Below are 13,064 nucleotides of genomic sequence, written 5' to 3'. Positions count from 1 at the left end.
AGACTTGCCAATCTTTATCTCCCACTATTTATTTTTTTTTTTTCAGGGAGAATTTACAAAAAAAAAAAATGGCCCAGTATTACACACTGGTTTTCTGTGGCACACTATGAGAGACAGATACCACACACAACAATGGCACAGAGGCAGACTTGCCAATCTTTATCTCCCACTATTTATTTATTTTTTTTCAGGGAGAATTTACAAAAAAAAAAAAATGGCCCAGTATTACACACTGGTTTTCTGTGGCACACTATGAGAGACAGATGCCACACACAGCAATGGCACAGAGGCAAACTTGCAAATCTTTATCTCCCACTATTTATTTATTTTTTTTCAGGGAGAATTTACAAAAAAAAAAAATGGCCCAGTATTACACACTGGTTTTCTGTGGCACACTATGAGAGACAGATACCACACACAGCAATGGCACAGAGGCAGACTTGCCAATCTTTATCTCCCACTATTTATTTTTTTTTTTCAGGGAGAATTTACAAAAAAAAAAAAATGGCCCAGTATTACACACTGGTTTTCTGTGGCACACTATGAGAGTCAGATGCCACACACAGCAATGGCACAGAGGCAAACTTGCAAATCTTTATCTCCCACTATTTATTTATTTTTTTTCAGGGAGAATTTACAAAAAAAAAAAATGGCCCAGTATTACACACTGGTTTTCTGTGGCACACTATGAGAGACAGATACCACACACAGCAATGGCACAGAGGCAGACTTGCCAATCTTTATCTCCCACTATTTATTTATTTTTTTTCAGGGAGAATTTACAAAAAAAAAAAAATGGCCCAGTATTACACACTGGTTTTCTGTGGCACACTATGAGAGACAGATACCACACACAGCAATGGCACAGAGGCAGACTTGCCAATCTTTATCTCCCACTATTTATTTTTTTTCAGGGAGAATTTACAAAAAAAAAATGGCCCAGTATTACACACTGGTTTTCTGTGGCACACAATGAGAGACAGATGCCACACACAGCAATGGCACAGAGGCAGACTTGCCAATCTCTATCTCCCACTATTTATTTATTTTTTTTTCAGGGAGAATTTACAAAAAAAAAAAATGGCCCAGTATTACACACTGGTTTTCTGTGGCACACTATGAGAGACAGATGCCACACACAGCAATGGCACAGAGGCAAACTTGCAAATCTTTATCTCCCACTATTTATTTATTTTTTTTCAGGGAGAATTTACAAAAAAAAAAAATGGCCCAGTATTACACACTGGTTTTCTGTGGCACACTATGAGAGACAGATACCACACACAGCAATGGCACAGAGGCAGACTTGCCAATCTTTATCTCCCACTATTTATTTATTTTTTTTCAGGGAGAATTTACAAAAAAAAAAAAATGGCCCAGTATTACACACTGGTTTTCTGTGGCACACTATGAGAGACAGATGCCACACACAGCAATGGCACAGAGGCAAACTTGCAAATCTTTATCTCCCACTATTTATTTATTTTTTTTCAGGGAGAATTTACAAAAAAAAAAAAATGGCCCAGTATTACACACTGGTTTTCTGTGGCACACTATGAGAGACAGATACCACACACAGCAATGGCACAGAGGCAGACTTGCCAATCTTTATCTCCCACTATTTATTTATTTTTTTTCAGGGAGAATTTACAAAAAAAAAAATGGCCCAGTATTACACACTGGTTTTCTGTGGCACACTATGAGAGACAGATGCCACACACAGCAATGGCACAGAGGCAAAGTTGCAAATCTTTATCTCCCACTATTTATTTATTTTTTTTCAGGGAGAATTTACAAAAAAAAAAAAATGGCCCAGTATTACACACTGGTTTTCTGTGGCACACTATGAGAGACAGATGCCACACACAGCAATGGCACAGAGGCAAACTTGCAAATCTTTATCTCCCACTATTTATTTATTTTTTTTCAGGGAGAATTTACAAAAAAAAAAATGGCCCAGTATTACACACTGGTTTTCTGTGGCACACTATGAGAGACAGATACCACACACAGCAATGGCACAGAGGCAGACTTGCCAATCTTTATCTCCCACTATTTATTTTTTTTCAGGGAGAATTTACAAAAAAAAAATGGCCCAGTATTACACACTGGTTTTCTGTGGCACACAATGAGAGACAGATGCCACACACAGCAATGGCACAGAGGCAGACTTGCCAATCTTTATCTCCCACTATTTATTTATTTTTTTTCAGGGAGAATTTACAAAAAAAAAAAATGGCCCAGTATTACACACTGGTTTTCTGTGGCACACTATGAGAGACAGATGCCACACACAGCAATGGCACAGAGGCAAACTTGCAAATCTTTATCTCCCACTATTTATTTATTTTTTTTCAGGGAGAATTTACAAAAAAAAAAAAAAAATGGCCCAGTATTACACACTGGTTTTCTGTGGCACACTATGAGAGACAGATACCACACACAGCAATGGCACAGAGGCAGACTTGCCAATCTTTATCTCCCACTATTTATTTATTTTTTTTCAGGGAGAATTTACAAAAAAAAAAAATGGCCCAGTATTACACACTGGTTTTCTGTGGCACACTATGAGAGACAGATGCCACACACAGCAATGGCACAGAGGCAAACTTGCAAATCTTTATCTCCCACTATTTATTTATTTTTTTTCAGGGAGAATTTACAAAAAAAAAAATGGCCCAGTATTACACACTGGTTTTCTGTGGCACACTATGAGAGACAGATACCACACACAGCAATGGCACAGAGGCAGACTTGCCAATCTTTATCTCCCACTATTTATTTTTTTTCAGGGAGAATTTACAAAAAAAAAATGGCCCAGTATTACACACTGGTTTTCTGTGGCACACAATGAGAGACAGATGCCACACACAGCAATGGCACAGAGGCAGACTTGCCAATCTTTATCTCCCACTATTTATTTATTTTTTTTCAGGGAGAATTTACAAAAAAAAAAAATGGCCCAGTATTACACACTGGTTTTCAGTGGCACACAATGAGAGACAGATGCCACAAACAGCAATGGCACAGAGGCAGACTTGCCAATCTTTATCTCCCACTATTTATTTATTTTTTTTCAGGGAGAATTTACAAAAAAAAAAAATGGCCCAGTATTACACACTGGTTTTCTGTGGCACACTATGAGAGACAGATGCCACACACAGCAATGGCACAGAGGCAAACTTGCAAATCTTTATCTCCCACTATTTATTTATTTTTTTCAGGGAGAATTTACAAAAAAAAAAAATGGCCCAGTATTACACACTGGTTTTCTGTGGCACACTATGAGAGACAGATACCACACACAGCAATGGCACAGAGGCAGACTTGCCAATCTTTATCTCCCACTATTTATTTATTTTTTTTCAGGGAGAATTTACAAAAAAAAAAAATGGCCCAGTATTACACACTGGTTTTCTGTGGCACACTATGAGAGACAGATGCCACACACAGCAATGGCACAGAGGCAAACTTGCAAATCTTTATCTCCCACTATTTATTTATTTTTTTTCAGGGAGAATTTACAAAAAAAAAAAAATGGCCCAGTATTACACACTGGTTTTCTGTGGCACACTATGAGAGACAGATACCACACACAGCAATGGCACAGAGGCAGACTTGCCAATCTTTATCTCCCACTATTTATTTATTTTTTTTCAGGGAGAATTTACAAAAAAAAAAAAATGGCCCAGTATTACACACTGGTTTTCTGTGGCACACTATGAGAGACAGATACCACACACAGCAATGGCACAGAGGCAGACTTGCCAATCTTTATCTCCCACTATTTATTTATTTTTTTTCAGGGAGAATTTACAAAAAAAAAAATGGCCCAGTATTACACACTGGTTTTCTGTGGCACACTATGAGAGACAGATACCACACACAGCAATGGCACAGAGGCAGACTTGCCAATCTTTATCTCCCACTATTTATTTTTTTTCAGGGAGAATTTACAAAAAAAAAATGGCCCAGTATTACACACTGGTTTTCTGTGGCACACAATGAGAGACAGATGCCACACACAGCAATGGCACAGAGGCAGACTTGCCAATCTTTATCTCCCACTATTTATTTATTTTTTTTCAGGGAGAATTTACAAAAAAAAAAAATGGCCCAGTATTACACACTGGTTTTCTGTGGCACACTATGAGAGACAGATGCCACACACAGCAATGGCACAGAGGCAAACTTGCAAATCTTTATCTCCCACTATTTATTTATTTTTTTCAGGGAGAATTTACAAAAAAAAAAAAAAATGGCCCAGTATTACACACTGGTTTTCTGTGGCACACTATGAGAGACAGATACCACACACAGCAATGGCACAGAGGCAGACTTGCCAATCTTTATCTCCCACTATTTATTTATTTTTTTTCAGGGAGAATTTACAAAAAAAAAAAATGGCCCAGTATTACACACTGGTTTTCTGTGGCACACTATGAGAGACAGATGCCACACACAGCAATGGCACAGAGGCAAACTTGCAAATCTTTATCTCCCACTATTTATTTATTTTTTTTCAGGGAGAATTTACAAAAAAAAAAATGGCCCAGTATTACACACTGGTTTTCTGTGGCACACTATGAGAGACAGATACCACACACAGCAATGGCACAGAGGCAGACTTGCCAATCTTTATCTCCCACTATTTATTTTTTTTCAGGGAGAATTTACAAAAAAAAATGGCCCAGTATTACACACTGGTTTTCTGTGGCACACAATGAGAGACAGATGCCACACACAGCAATGGCACAGAGGCAGACTTGCCAATCTTTATCTCCCACTATTTTTTCTTTTTTTCAGGGAGAATTTACAAAAAAAAAATGGCCAAGTATTACACACTGGTTTTCTGTGGCACACAATGAGAGACAGATGCCACACACAGCAATGGCACAGAGGCAGACTTGCCAATCTTTATCTCCCACTATTTATTTTTTTCCAGGGAGAATTTACAAAAAAAAAAATGGCTCAGTATTACACACTGGTTTTCTGTGGCACACTGAGAGACAGATGCCACACACAGCAATGGCACAGAGGCAGACTTGCCAATCTTTATCTCCCACTATTTTTTTTTTCAGGGAGAATTTACAAAAAAAAAAAATGGCCCAGTATTACACACTGGTTTTCTGTGGCACACTGAGAGACAGATGCCACACACAGCAATGGCACAGAGGCAGACTTGCCAATCTTTATCTCCCACTATTTTTTATTTTTTCAGGGAGAATTTACAAAAAAAAAAATGGCCCAGTATTACACACTGGTTTTCTGTGGCACACTATGAGAGACAGATGCCACACACAGCAATGGCACAGAGGCAGACTTGCCAATCTTTATCTCCCACTATTTATTTTTTTATTTTTTTCAGGGAGAATTTACAAAAAAAAAAATGGCCCAGTATTACACACTGGTTTTCTGTGGCACACAATGAGAGACAGATGCCACACACAGCAATGGCACAGAGGCAGACTTGCCAATCTTTATCTCCCACTGTTTATTTATTTTTTTTCAGGGAGAATTTACAAAAAAAAAAAAATGGCCCAGTATTACACACTGGTTTTCTGTGCCACACTATGAGAGACAGATGCCACACACAGCAATGGCACAGAGGCAGACTTGCCAATCTTTATCTCCCACTATTTTTTTTTTTCAGGGAGAATTTACAAAAAAAAAATATGGCCCAGTATTACACACTGGTTTTCTGTGGCACACAATGAGAGACAAATGCCACACACAGCAATGGCACAGAGGCAGACTTGCCAATCTTTATCTCCCACTATTTATTTATTTTTTTTCTTGGAGAATTTACAAAAAAAAAAATGGCCCAGTATTACACACTGGTTTTGTGTGGCACACTATGAGAAACAGATGCCACACACAGCAATGGCACAGAGGCAGACTTGCCAATCTTTATCTCCCACTATTTATTTTTTTTCAGGGAGAATTTACAAAAAAAAATGGCCCAGTATTACACACTGGTTTTCTGTGGCACACAATGAGAGACAGATGCCACACACAGCAATGGCACAGAGGCAGACTTGCCAATCTTTATCTCCCACTATTTTTTTTTTTTCAGGGAGAATTTACAAAAAAAAAATGGCCAAGTATTACACACTGGTTTTCTGTGGCACACAATGAGAGACAGATGCCACACACAGCAATGGCACAGAGGCAGACTTGCCAATCTTTATCTCCCACTATTTTTTTTTTTCAGGGAGAATTTACAAAAAAATACAAATGGCCCAGTATTACACACTGGTTTTCTGTGGCACACAATGAGAGACAGATGCCACACACAGCAATGGCACAGAGGCAGACTTGCCAATCTTTATATCCACTATTTATTTTTTTTTTTCATGTACAATTTACAAAAAAAAAAAATGGCCCAGTATTACACACTGGTTTTCTGTGGCACACAATGAGAGACAGATGCCACACACAGCAATGGCACAGAGGCAGACTTGCCAATCTTTATCTCCCACTATTTATTTTTTTCCAGGGAGAATTTACAAAAAAAAAAATGGCTCAGTATTACACACTGGTTTTCTGTGGCACACTGAGAGACAGATGCCACACACAGCAATGGCACAGAGGCAGACTTGCCAATCTTTATCTCCCACTATTTTTTTTTTTCAGGGAGAATTTACAAAAAAAAAAAATGGCCCAGTATTACACACTGGTTTTCTGTGGCACACTGAGAGACAGATGCCACACACAGCAATGGCACAGAGGCAGACTTGCCAATCTTTATCTCCCACTATTTTTTATTTTTTCAGGGAGAATTTACAAAAAAAAAAAATGGCCCAGTATTACACACTGGTTTTCTGTGGCACACTATGAGAGACAGATGCCACACACAGCAATGGCACAGAGGCAGACTTGCCAATCTTTATCTCCCACTGTTTATTTATTTTTTTTCAGGGAGAATTTACAAAAAAAAAAAAATGGCCCAGTATTACACACTGGTTTTCTGTGCCACACTATGAGAGACAGATGCCACACACAGCAATGGCACAGAGGCAGACTTGCCAATCTTTATCTCCCACTATTTTTTTTTTTCAGGGAGAATTTACAAAAAAAAAATATGGCCCAGTATTACACACTGGTTTTCTGTGGCACACAATGAGAGACAAATGCCACACACAGCAATGGCACAGAGGCAGACTTGCCAATCTTTATCTCCCACTATTTATTTTTTTTTTTTCTTGGAGAATTTACAAAAAAAAAAATGGCCCAGTATTACACACTGGTTTTGTGTGGCACACTATGAGAAACAGATGCCACACACAGCAATGGCACAGAGGCAGACTTGCCAATCTTTATCTCCCACTATTTATTTTTTTTTTTTCAGGGAGAATTTACACAAAAAAAAATGGCCCAGTATTACACACTGGTTTTCTGTGGCACACTATGAGAGACAGATGCCACACACAGCAATGGCACAGAGGCAGACTTGCAAATCTTTATCTCCCACTATTTTTTTTTTTCAGGGAGAATTTACAAAAAAAAAATGGCCCAGTATTACACACTGGTTTTCTGTGGCACACTATGAGAGACAGATGCCACACACAGCAATGGCACAGAGGCAGACTTGCCAATCTTTATCTCCCACTATTTATTTTTTTTTTTCAGGTACAATTTACAAAAAAAAAAATGGCCCAGTATTACACACTGGTTTTCTGTGGCACACAATGAGAGACAGATGCCACACACAGCAATGGCACAGAGGCAGACTTGCCAATCTTTATCTCCTACTATTTATTTATTTTTTTTCATGGAGAATTTACAAAAAAATAAAAACGGCCCAGTATTACACACTGGTTTTCTGTGGAACACAATGAGAGACAGATGCCACACACAGCAATGGCACAGAGGCAGACTTGCCAATCTTTATCTCCCACTATTTTTTTTTTTTTTTCAGGTACAATTTACAAAAAAAAAAAAATGGCCCAGTATTACACACTGGTTTTCTGTGGCACACAATGAGAGACAGATGCCACACACAGCAATGGCACAGAGGCAGACTTGCCAATCTTTATCTCCTACTATTTATTTATTTTTTTTCATGGCGAATTTACAAAAAAATAAAAACGGCCCAGTATTACACACTGGTTTTCTGTGGCACACAATGAGAGACAGATGCCACACACAGCAATGGCACAGAGGCAGACTTGCCAATCTTTATCTCCCACTATTTTTTTTTTTTTCCAGGGAGAATTTACAAAAAAAAAATGGCCCAGTATTACACACTGGTTTTCTGTGGCACACTATGAGAGACAGATGCCACACACAGCAATGGCACAGAGGCAGACTTGCCAATCTTTATCTCCCACTATTTATTTATTTTTTTCAGGGAGAATTAAAAAAAAAAAAAATATGGCCCAGTATTACACACTGGTTTTCTGTGGCACACAATGAGAGACAGATGCCACACACAGCAATGGCACAGAGGCAGACTTGCCAATCTTTATCTCCCACTATTTATTTATTTTTTTTCAGGGAGAATTTACAAAAAAAAAAAAAATGGCCCAGTATTACACACTGGTTTTCTGTGGCACACTATGAGAGACAGATGCCCCACACAGCAATGGCACAGAGGCAAACTTGCAAATCTTTATCTCCCACTATTTATTTATTTTTTTTCAGGGAGAATTTACAAAAAAAAAAAAAATGGCCCAGTATTACACACTGGTTTTCTGTGGCACACTATGAGAGACAGATACCACACACAGCAATGGCACAGAGGCACACTTGCCAATCTTTATCTCCCACTATTTATTTTTTTTTTTTTTCAGGGAGAATTTTCAAAAAAAAAAAAAATGGCCCAGTATTACACACTGGTTTTCTGTGGCACACTATGAGAGACAGATGCCACACACAGCAATGGCACAGAGGCAGACTTGCCAATCTTTATCTCCCACTATTTATTTATTTATTTTTTTTCAGGGAGAATTAAAAAAAAAAAAAATGGCCCAGTATTACACACTGGTTTTCTGTGGCACACAATGAGAGACAGATGCCACACACAGCAATGGCACAGAGGCAGACTTGCCAATCTTTATCTCCCACTATTTATTTTTTTTCAGGGAGAATTTACAAAAAAAAATGGCCCAGTATTACACACTGGTTTTCTGTGGCACACAATGAGAGACAGATGCCACACACAGCAATGGCACAGAGGCAGACTTGCCAATCTTTATCTCCCACTATTTTTTTTTTTCAGGGAGAAATTACAAAAAAAAAATGGCCAAGTATTACACACTGGTTTTCTGTGGCACACAATGAGAGACAGATGCCACACACAGCAATGGCACAGAGGCAGACTTGCCAATCTTTATCTCCCACTATTTATTTTTTTTTTTCAGGGAGAATTTACAAAAAAAAAAAATATGGCCCAGTATTACACACTGGTTTTCTGTGGCACACAATGAGAGACAGATGCCACACACAGCAATGGCACAGAGGCAGACTTGCCAATCTTTATCTCCCACTATTTATTTTTTTCCAGGGAGAATTTACAAAAAATGGCCCAGTATTACACACTGGTTTTCTGTGGCACACTATGAGAGACAGATGCCACACACAGCAATGGCACAGAGGCAGACTTGCCAATCTTTATCTCCCACTATTTATTTTTTTTTTTTTTTTCAGGGAGAATTTACAAAAAAAAAAATGGCCCAGTATTACACACTGGTTTTCTGTGGCACACAATGAGAGACAGATGCCACACACAGCAATGGCACAGAGGCAGACTTGCCAATCTTTATCTCCCACTGTTTATTTATTTTTTTTCAGGGAGAATTTACAAAAAAAAAAATGGCCCAGTATTACACACTGGTTTTCTGTGCCACACTATGAGAGACAGATGCCACACACAGCAATGGCACAGAGGCAGACTTGCCAATCTTTATCTCCCACTATTTTTTTTTCAGGGAGAATTTACAAAAAAAAAATATGGCCCAGTATTACACACTGGTTTTCTGTGGCACACAATGAGAGACAGATGCCACACACAGCAATGGCACAGAGGCAGACTTGCCAATCTTTATCTCCCACTATTTATTTTTTTTTTTCAGGGAGAATTTACAAAAAAAAAAAATATGGCCCAGTATTACACACTGGTTTTCTGTGGCACACAATGAGAGACAGATGCCACACACAGCAATGGCACAGAGGCAGACTTGCCAATCTTTATCTCCCACTATTTATTTTTTTCCAGGGAGAATTTACAAAAAATGGCCCAGTATTACACACTGGTTTTCTGTGGCACACTATGAGAGACAGATGCCACACACAGCAATGGCACAGAGGCAGACTTGCCAATCTTTATCTCCCACTATTTATTTTTTTTTTTTTTTCAGGGAGAATTTACAAAAAAAAAAATGGCCCAGTATTACACACTGGTTTTCTGTGGCACACAATGAGAGACAGATGCCACACACAGCAATGGCACAGAGGCAGACTTGCCAATCTTTATCTCCCACTGTTTATTTATTTTTTTTCAGGGAGAATTTACAAAAAAAAAAATGGCCCAGTATTACACACTGGTTTTCTGTGCCACACTATGAGAGACAGATGCCACACACAGCAATGGCACAGAGGCAGACTTGCCAATCTTTATCTCCCACTATTTTTTTTTCAGGGAGAATTTACAAAAAAAAAATATGGCCCAGTATTACACACTGGTTTTCTGTGGCACACAATGAGAGACAAATGCCACACACAGCAATGGCACAGAGGCAGACTTGCCAATCTTTATCTCCCACTATTTATTTTTTTTTTTTCAGGGAGAATTTACAAAAAAAAAAATGGCCCAGTATTACACACTGGTTTTGTGTGGCACACTATGAGAAACAGATGCCACACACAGCAATGGCACAGAGGCAGACTTGCCAATCTTTATGTCCCACTATTTATTTATTTTTTTTTCAGGGAGAATTTACACACAAAAAAATGGCCCAGTATTACACACTGGTTTTCTGTGGAACACTATGAGAGACAGATGCCACACACAGCAATGGCACAGAGGCAGACTTGCAAATCTTTATCTCCCACTATTTTTTTTTCAGGGAGAATTTACAAAAAAAAATGGCACAGTATTACACACTGGTTTTCTGTGGCACACTATGAGAGACAGATGCCACACACAACAATGGCACAGAGGCAGACTTGCCAATCTTTATCTCCCACTATTTATTTTTTTTTTTCAGGTACAATTTACAAAAAAAAAAATGGCCCAGTATTACACACTGGTTTTCTGTGGCACACAATGAGAGACAGATGCCACACACAGCAATGGCACAGAGGCAGACTTGCCAATCTTTATCTCCTACTATTTATTTATTTTTTTTCATGGAGAATTTACAAAAAAATAAAAACGGCCCAGTATTACACACTGGTTTTCTGTGGAACACAATGAGAGACAGATGCCACACACAGCAATGGCACAGAGGCAGACTTGCCAATCTTTATCTCCCACTATTTTTTTTTTTTTTTCAGGTACAATTTACAAAAAAAAAAAAATGGCCCAGTATTACACACTGGTTTTCTGTGGCACACAATGAGAGACAGATGCCACACACAGCAATGGCACAGAGGCAGACTTGCCAATCTTTATCTCCTACTATTTATTTATTTTTTTTCATGGCGAATTTACAAAAAAATAAAAACGGCCCAGTATTACACACTGGTTTTCTGTGGCACACAATGAGAGACAGATGCCACACACAGCAATGGCACAGAGGCAGACTTGCCAATCTTTATCTCCCACTATTTTTTTTTTTTCCAGGGAGAATTTACAAAAAAAAAATGGCCCAGTATTACACACTGGTTTTCTGTGGCACACTATGAGAGACAGATGCCACACACAGCAATGGCACAGAGGCAGACTTGCCAATCTTTATCTCCCACTATTTATTTATTTTTTTCAGGGAGAATTAAAAAAAAAAAAAAATATGGCCCAGTATTACACACTGGTTTTCTGTGGCACACAATGAGAGACAGATGCCACACACAGCAATGGCACAGAGGCAGACTTGCCAATCTTTATCTCCCACTATTTATTTTTTTTTTTTCAGGGAGAATTTACAAAAAAAAAAAAAAATGGCCCAGTATTACACACTGGTTTTCTGTGGCACACTATGAGAGACAGATGCCCCACACAGCAATGGCACAGAGGCAAACTTGCAAATCTTTATCTCCCACTATTTATTTATTTTTTTTCAGGGAGAATTTACAAAAAAAAAAAAAATGGCCCAGTATTACACACTGGTTTTCTGTGGCACACTATGAGAGACAGATACCACACACAGCAATGGCACAGAGGCACACTTGCCAATCTTTATCTCCCACTATTTATTTTTTTTTTTTTTCAGGGAGAATTTTCAAAAAAAAAAAAAATGGCCCAGTATTACACACTGGTTTTCTGTGGCACACTATGAGAGACAGATGCCACACACAGCAATGGCACAGAGGCAGACTTGCCAATCTTTATCTCCCACTATTTATTTATTTATTTTTTTTCAGGGAGAATTAAAAAAAAAAAAAATGGCCCAGTATTACACACTGGTTTTCTGTGGCACACAATGAGAGACAGATGCCACACACAGCAATGGCACAGAGGCAGACTTGCCAATCTTTATCTCCCACTATTTATTTTTTTCCAGGGAGAATTTACAAAAAATGGCCCAGTATTACACACTGGTTTTCTGTGGCACACTATGAGAGACAGATGCCACACACAGCAATGGCACAGAGGCAGACTTGCCAATCTTTATCTCCCACTATTTATTTTTTTATTTTTTTTCAGGGAGAATTTACAAAAAAAAAAATGGCCCAGTATTACACACTGGTTTTCTGTGGCACACAATGAGAGACAGATGCCACACACAGCAATGGCACAGAGGCAGACTTGCCAATCTTTATCTCCCACTGTTTATTTATTTTTTTTCAGGGAGAATTTACAAAAAAAAAAATGGCCCAGTATTACACACTGGTTTTCTGTGCCACACTATGAGAGACAGATGCCACACACAGCAATGGCACAGAGGCAGACTTGCCAATCT

The sequence above is a fragment of the Ranitomeya variabilis genome, chromosome 4 (assembly GCF_051348905.1).
Source record: "Ranitomeya variabilis isolate aRanVar5 chromosome 4, aRanVar5.hap1, whole genome shotgun sequence".
Taxonomy (NCBI): Eukaryota; Metazoa; Chordata; class Amphibia; order Anura; family Dendrobatidae; genus Ranitomeya; species Ranitomeya variabilis.
The sequence above is the reverse complement of the archived record's forward strand: the minus strand, read 5'-3'. Positions refer to the sequence as shown.